Source organism: Equus przewalskii, chromosome 12 (assembly GCF_037783145.1).
Source record: "Equus przewalskii isolate Varuska chromosome 12, EquPr2, whole genome shotgun sequence".
Lineage (NCBI taxonomy): Eukaryota > Metazoa > Chordata > Mammalia > Perissodactyla > Equidae > Equus > Equus przewalskii.
The window spans coordinates 34,148,448-34,156,456 of NC_091842.1; the positions used below are offsets into that span (position 1 = coordinate 34,148,448).

Genomic DNA, 8,009 nt, shown 5'->3' on the forward strand with positions numbered 1-8,009 from the left:
AATTGACATACTGAATAAATAATTTTATATCCTACTCTTTACCTCAACATTACATTATGGGTGTTAGTTGACGGTCTCATGAAACTCAATTTCTTCATTTATAAAATGAGAATAACAATAACAATGATGATAATAGTACCAGTACCTATATTATAGGGTTATTGTGGGGATTAAATGAGATAATGCATGTAAAAGCTTTTAGCCCAGTGTGTGGTATATATTAAGTGCTTGGCAAAAATTGTTATAATCAAATACGTTAGGATCGTGAATGGCTGCAGAGCAGTCTACGGAGTGGATATGTCATTATTCACGTAATTATTCCTTTACTGAACCCACAGGTGCTAGTTAAGAATCAGGTAATCGGGTTAACTTTCGACTCTGTTTTTTCCATACAGCACCATATTACCCTCTAGAAATGCAAAATGTCAGTGTAGAGCCGGAGTCCATGTGGTTGTTAACAGTGATCACAGCTGCAGTAGAATAAGGGGCGCCCTGAGCCGCTAGACCCTTGGGTGATGAGGAGACTGTCAGAGCTGAGTGGGGAGTGAGCTCACAGATGCACCGTGATGGGGGACGGGATGGGGTTGATCATGCACATGTCCACGCAGATGTCAGACAAAGCAGGAGACGCAGGCTCAAGTTGGCCTGGGGAAGAGGTCAGCAAGGGTCTCCTGGAGCAGGCACAGAGGTGATGTCACAAACATAGGCTTATGTCCTAGTTCAAGCTCCTCTGAAAGTGGAGCCTGAGACAAGGACGTGGGTCAGGTGTTTTATTCGGCAGGGGACCCTGAAGGCAGGAGAGAGGGAGCAGGGGGAGTGGGTCTTGGAAGGGACGAAGCCAATAACAGGTGTGTTCTTGAGCTGTGGGCAACTGGACGCTGGTGCCTCTGGGGCCCTCTGAGGAGCCATTAGAATATAATTCAGAATTGTCGCTCCAGGGTGCAGGAGCCCGGGCATTGACCCACCCTTGGTTGATGGTTGCCCTGGGGTGTGGAGGCTGCCCTGTGTGTGGAGACCCTACTGAGTGAGCTTCTGAAGTTCTGGAAGAAGCCCTGAAACAGAAGCATGGAGGGACGTGGAAGCCTGAGGAGGGACGGTGTCAGGTGTGTGGGATCCAGACACATGGCTGCAACTCAAGCTGGCGAGTCTAAAGAAGCTAGAGTGGACCAGGGCTTTTCTTCAGAAACGAGGCTGGCACGGTGCCATGGTGCCTGGTCCTGTGGTCCTGAGTCTCCCACTGCCGTGAGGAAGTTTTCCCTTATGTCTGCAGCAAATCTCTCTTGCTGCATTTTCTCTGTTTTCCCTTCCTGCTAGCCTAAAAGGAGATGCAGAGCAGCTGGCCGTGGTCAGAAGGAAATGCTAGAAAAGCTACAGATTCTTGGCAGCCTGACTCTTCCAGGTTCATTTGGGGCCAGACCAATGCTCTCTCAGGACCCCTCTCTCCTTCCTCATTCTCTTTCTTGCCCCCAACACTCATGCTTTCTTTATCCACTTACACCTGCTGTGAGCACCCAACGTACCCAGATTATTTGCTCCATCAGGTGGTCCAGACGCTAACGTCTCCTGCCTCATGATAGCTACAGCTGACATTAATTGAGCGTTTATTGTAAACCAGGCCCTGTGCCAAATGCTCATCTTGTCTCAATTCTAACAGTGGCCCCTGTGCTAGGTTCTGTTAACACCCCCATTCTACTGACCAGGAGACTGAGATGTGGAGAGGTGGTCATCCTCAAGCATGAGGTGGAACTGGGCATCAACCTTAACCACGCCACCTGCTCCCCTCCCTTCAAGCAGGTGTACGTTCGCCTCTTTGTAACACACCATGTGCTCCAATGCTCAAGGGGGCACCTGGGGCTTTCACTAGAAGTTGTTCCCTGGGGACCCTTTGCTTACCTGCCTGGTCTGGAGTAGGAAACAACTCTTAGCACTTGGGAAAATGATAATCAATAATGGTAATTGTTACCCTGAACCTGTTCAATCCCCATGGGACAGAGGAGGAAACCGAGGCTCCCGGACGTGGAGATTTACCCAAAGCCACACAGGTGGCAGGTGTGGGAGCTAGGTTTGGAACTCAGCCCATTTGATCGCAAAGCCCATGAGATTCTTCATTAGCATTTACAGGGTGCCTTCTGTAGGGTGGCCATAAAGTCCAGAAACAAAGGTAAGAATGCATAGCACATGATTGATTGATATTAAAATACATGCCCAATGGGGCTGGCCTGTGGCATAGTGGTTAAGTTCACACACTCCACTTTGGAGGCCTGGGTTCATGGGTTTGGATCCTGGGCATGGACCTACACCACTCATCAGCCATGCTGTGGTGGTGACTCACATATAAAGAGGAGGAAGATTGGCACAGACGTTAGCTCAGGGCTAATCTTCCCCAAGCAAAAAAAAAAAAAAAAAAATTAGATGCTCAAATAATGTATGGTGCCAGGCTTTAGGGCCTCCCTGTATGAACCTGGTGGGAGGAGGGATTGAGAAGTGACTAATGGCCGTAGATAACTTTGACATAAACACTTGGTGGTAAAAATGATCATGAAGGGCAGAGGGAAGTCTGCACCAAAGTGCCAGGCTCGGTCCAAGTGGAGAGCCAGGGTGGGGTGGGCGCCGGGCGATGTAAACTTGTTTCCTTTACAAGGAATGTGCCAGTTAGACAACAAATGGCTCGGATAGACCTCTGAGAAGATCTAGTTCCTCTGTCACTTTCAGGATGGGCCAACGGAGGCCTGGATAGAGGAAATAAACCCTCTGGGACCCCACGGCTCTTCAGGGGCACGGCACGGCCACACCCACCGAATCCCGGCTCTCTGCCGCGCATGCTCAGCACGCTGCCTGTGCTCCACACCGGGATCAACTGAGGATGCGAGGCGTTTCTGGTGACCTGTGGCTCCTTCGCTCCGTGGCTTCCCTTCCCCGCCCCAGGGCTGCAGCGGCTCATCCCTCCTCCTGCTGTCTGACTAAGAGAACCCCGAAGGCCCCCCTTCTGCCAACCCGTCGCCACTCCCTCTCCTCTGGAGCCCCCAGGCCGTGAGCGGTGGCTCCATGGAGAAGCAGGGCCGTGGGCGGGGCGAGCGGGGTAATTATAGCCTTGGAAGCTTGGAATCTCAGGCTGAGAAGCAGGGAGGCAGTTCTTCCTGTCCGGTTTGGGAGCTGGGTCTGAGTCAGAAACCATCTCCTACAGCCCAGCCTCTTAGAGGGGCTGAGCTCACCTTGCCCTTCCACCCTCGAGCCAATTCATTCATGCATGCCTGCATTCATTCGTGAAGTGCTGATTATGTACTTAATGCATGCCATGCAGTGTATGGAGCCTGGGGACACAGATTGGGACGGGGGTAGGGGCGATGTGGCATGGTGGTTGAGTGTGTCTGTCAGTCAAACCCGGTGGCCTGCAATCGTGCCTCCCCCATTTACTAGCAGTATAATTGTTCATGCATTGTTTAAGCTCTCCGGGCCTTACTTTCCCATCTGAGAAATGGCTGTTATAAATATCTCCCGTGTAAGGATTAAAGGAGAGAATACATACAAACCACAGAGCTTGAAGCATGTTAAAAGCATGCAAAATGTTAGTTGTTCAGTTAACATTATTTTAAAAATTTTCATTAAAGGGTTGAATAATGGACAGTTCCTGCTCTGGAAAACCTCCTAGTCTAGAGTAGAGATGGCAAAGAAGCTTCATCTCACACGGCAACTCTGACTGACTGATAGAGGCTGCTTGACGTACTGTATAGTCACGTGCCGCGTAACAACGTTTCAGACCACGACTGACCGCATATACAATGGTGATCCCATTAGATTAGTACCATACAGCCTAGGTGTGTAGTAGGCTACACCATCTAGGTTTGTGTAAGTGCGCTCTATGATATTTGCACAACAATGAAATTGACCAATGAGGCATCTCTCAGAATGTATCTCATCGTTAAGTGATGCATGACTGGATTAAGATTCTGAGGATCACTTCAGACCCATAAAGAAAAAGAGCTTGATTGATTAGCAATGTCTGCAGTGGGTTTTAGATAAGGGAGAGGTGGCACATGTGCCTGGCGTCAGCTGTCTCTGTTACTGCGTTGGTCCCGGAGGGGAGAAGAGGAAGGAATGGCAGCGGCAGTAAAGAGTTTAGAGGAGCGTACGGTCAGACCTTATTAGGTATTCGAAGATATCGGAGGGGTGAGAGCTGTGTAAGAGCTGTTCCTATGCCGATATTTCTGAGCATCCACAAGAGATGTGCGTTTTCCCTGCGGCAGCGTGCTAAGAGCTTTTTGTCAGAATATACAGGCTTGAATCCTGGCCTTGGTACTCACAGGCGATGTGGCCTTGGGCAAGCATCGGACCTGTTCTAAGTCCCATCTAGAAAATGAGGAGAATGACCCACTTCTCACCACCCCTCTTGGATTTGGGTGAGGATTAAATGAGATAATACATGTTAAGAATTTAGAACAGTGCCTGACACATACTAAACACTCCAAACCTCTTAATTTTAATTATTTATAATTTTAGCCATTAATGTCTTGTCTGCCTTAAAGAACTGGGGGGTGGAGAGGAGCTTTCTTTCCTTTATAATCCACTGTCAGTCAAATAGTTCCACTGTGTGTGTGCGCTAGAAACAATCAAGGATTAGTTGGAACAATCGAACTGTTCAAAAATGGAGGATTAGTAGGAAAAAGCTTAACACTTCCAACAATTGGTGAATTGCTCAGATAAACTGTAGGTCATACAATATTATATAAAATGTGATTCCATTTTTATGAAAAAGTATTAATTCATCTATGTCCTGGAGAAGATTTGGAAACCTGCACACCATGGAGTTAACAATGATTGTCCCTGAGTAGCTGGATGGTGGGCGTACCCATTAGAGTCCTTAACGGAAGCCAATTTGGGCTAATTCACCAGAAAAGGAGCTTATGAAGAGCGTGTTGGGGAGCCCCGGACCTCAGGTGAACATCTCAGCTTTCAGGAGCTGAAACTTGTGACTGGAACTTGTCCTGTGGCTTGCCCAGAGCCCTGTGTGGACCAGGAACTTGACCGTATACAAGTCCACCACGATTCCTGAATGTAATTAACTCAACTCCGCCCCTGAGGGAGGGCCGAGCGTAACAATCTTTATGACTGAGTGGTCGGTAGCCCAGAAGAATGTACGAAGAAGTCCTGCCCTTCCACTCTGAGTTTCCTCTTCCAACTCATGGAGTCCACAGGTGGGCGGCTCCTCAGTCCAGCTCACTTGGTCCCTGCTCCCTGCTGGGCAGGTCCTTCCAGTTGTGTTCCTGGGGCCTCCCAGTTTAGCCAAGTCTCTTCCTAGTCATTAGGGAGTCATGTTCCCCAGCCCTTGATAACCCCTTTGGGCCCTTGCTCTCTTCTTGTTTGCATAGACTGTCTTTCTTTCAGGCCCAACTGGTATCAATACCATCAGACCCTTCTGCTATCATGCAGCACGTTTTGGTATGAAAGGGTTCTAGGGGAAGAGTTTTATGGAAGAGTGGTCCATGAGGGGTCAGGATGGATCTAGAAATCCGCATTGAGGAGGAAGCTTCTGAGATGAACTTCAAGGATAGTTAGGCTTTTCACAGGCAGGGATGGGGTGGAGAAGAGAGAGGGCAGTGCCCGCTGGAAGAGGGAAGCATGTGAACTGGGGAAAAGTGTTTTTCTTGAAAACAACTTGGTTGACACAATCTTTGGTCTTGTTTTCTCTTCTATCAATAATGCCCAAGCAAAGTGCCTGACACTCAGGGGGCTTTTAATAAATAATAGGTAAAGTAATGAATGGATGAAGGAAGGAAGGAATCAATGAATACCCAGTCTGTGGTGTGGGGCAGGGAGCCATCTAAAGCCCAGCTGGGTGGTCAGTATTTAAATTCTTAACAGGGTCGCCATTGACTTTGGGTGACAACATGGTTGTAATTCCCCAATCAAGTCGTAAGTGATGCCAACTCCTTGCAGTGGGGAGAAAGGAGATAAGGGGAGATCTCCTACCCCCCAAGGTAGGTGTGAGAGGCCTCCAGCCAGCTAGCCCTTGTCTCTTTAACAGCCTCCAGGAGGCCAGGTCTTGATGCACAACGTGCCAGGCAGCTGGCTCTTGCCTCCCTCTCCAGGTTTGCCCTGCTCCCCTCTTCGCTTTGAACCTCTCTGAGAAAGACAAAAGCATCCCCTGACAGCTGGGAGCTGGCCTGGTGCTCACAGCTGGGCCTTGGTGGTCTCCTGTTGAGCAGAAACAATTTTACAGATCACCAACATCAGACAAGACCACTCTGTGACCGTGACGGGTCAAGAGAAAGCAAGACCACTCTGCGATTATGTCGGAACACAGAAAAAACAGGAACCTTGTCCAAACCACAAACGTTCAAACAGCCCCCACCCTGGCTCGTGTGAGTGACTGCTGCATCTTCATCACTTATATCACTTCCCCACTTCATCACTTTAGCCTTGCTTCCCTACTTTCTAGATAACACTAAAATGCCCAATTATAGACACCATATGCCATTGGTTAGAAGCCCGTCACAAACCCTGGTCACACTCAGGAGAGGAGGTTTTACAGGGAGAAATACAGGGGGTGTAGACCATGGGGGACATCTGAGAATTCTGCCTACTGTGGCAGATCATTAAATCTTCATTTTAATGAACACTCCCTCCCCACCCCACGATTCAGATGCAGATGGAAGGTGAGCACCTGCACAGGAGACAGTACAAGATGGTGGAAAGTATGTGCACTCTGCCTGGGTCCAAACCCTCTCATACGGGACTGGGGGCAAGGTAAACTTTAGAAGTTTCAGTACCCTCGTTTCAAAAATAGAAGTCATCACAATAACAATAACAGCTGCTTCCTACGGCTGTCCTGAAGATTGCATGAGAAAACACGTAAGGACTACCTGGAGCAGAGCAAGCAACCAACGGAGGTTAGGTCTTACCCTGCTGGGTGGTAGTACTGCTTACACTGGAAGGAAGGTTTTCAAGACACTTCCCACCCAGTCCTCCCCAGCTAGATCTGGCTCCTCTTGGGCCCTTCAAGCCCCTTTGCTCTCTACTCTCACAGCCCTTATTCCATCTTCCCCGTTGGACCGAGGGCATCTTAAGGCAAGATGCTGTGTCAGTTACCACAGGCTCAGTTTGGCTGCAGTAACAAACAACTCCCAAAGGTCGGTGGCCTCCAACGGCAAAGGTTTATTTCTTCCTCACATTGCATGGCCATCGTGGGTTGGCAGTGGCTCTGCTCCATGACACCTTCACTCTGGGACCTGGCAGATGGAAGAAGCTCCATGGGGAACGTTGCCAGTCTCATGGCAGAGGGGAAATAAGACAGCGAATAATGTGTTGGCCGTTAAATCTGCTGGAAAGTGACAGGTGTCAGTTCCGTCTGCATATGGGTGGCCAAAACAAGTCACATGGCCATTACTGAGTTCCATAGGGTGGGGATAGAAAAGTCTTATGGGAGGTAATCCAGAATCTTTGGCGAACAGGATTAAAATCCACCATGGAAATCTTATAAAATTTCTTCTCTGAATAATAACAGTGCTAACAGTAGCAAAGTACCCGGTGTGGTTCCAAGCTCTTTACATAAATTAACTCATTTAACCCTGTGAGGAAGGGACGATTATTGTTCCCATTTTACAGAGGGGGAAACTGAGGCACTGAGCAGTCCAAAGCCCAGGGTTGTAGAGCTAGGTGGACCCTCCAGGGCTGGGTGGGGAGGGGCAAGGTAGCTGTGATGGGAATGGAGTGGAGGACCAGAAGGGAGACCTGAGACAGAACTCCTGGGTCCAGCTGGGGAGCCAGAAGGCTCCTTCCCCCTCCGGCTGCTCCTCAGTGACCTCCCTTTGCACGTGGGTTGGGCTCCATGGGGTCCCACCCCTTCTCATAGCTCTCATTCAGCTCCCCAGCTGAAAATCCTGTGTTTCGGGCCTGCTGAAACTGTGAAAACGTCAATTAAGTTGATTTAAAAATGCTCCCAGTCTCATTAACAACAAACTATTAGCGCCAGTGCAGGCAGGGCCAAGAATAAATAATATGAATATTAAAAA

General features: G+C 49.0%; 1 long non-coding RNA gene across 1 annotated transcript; it reads left to right on the plus strand.

Annotated features, from left to right (window-relative positions):
- The first annotated feature begins 767 nt into the window (after nucleotides 1-767).
- Nucleotides 768-8,009, plus strand: LOC139074956 (uncharacterized). Its single transcript, XR_011524986.1, has 2 exons — nucleotides 768-848; nucleotides 2,713-8,009. It is a non-coding gene; the product is annotated as an uncharacterized lncRNA (long non-coding RNA).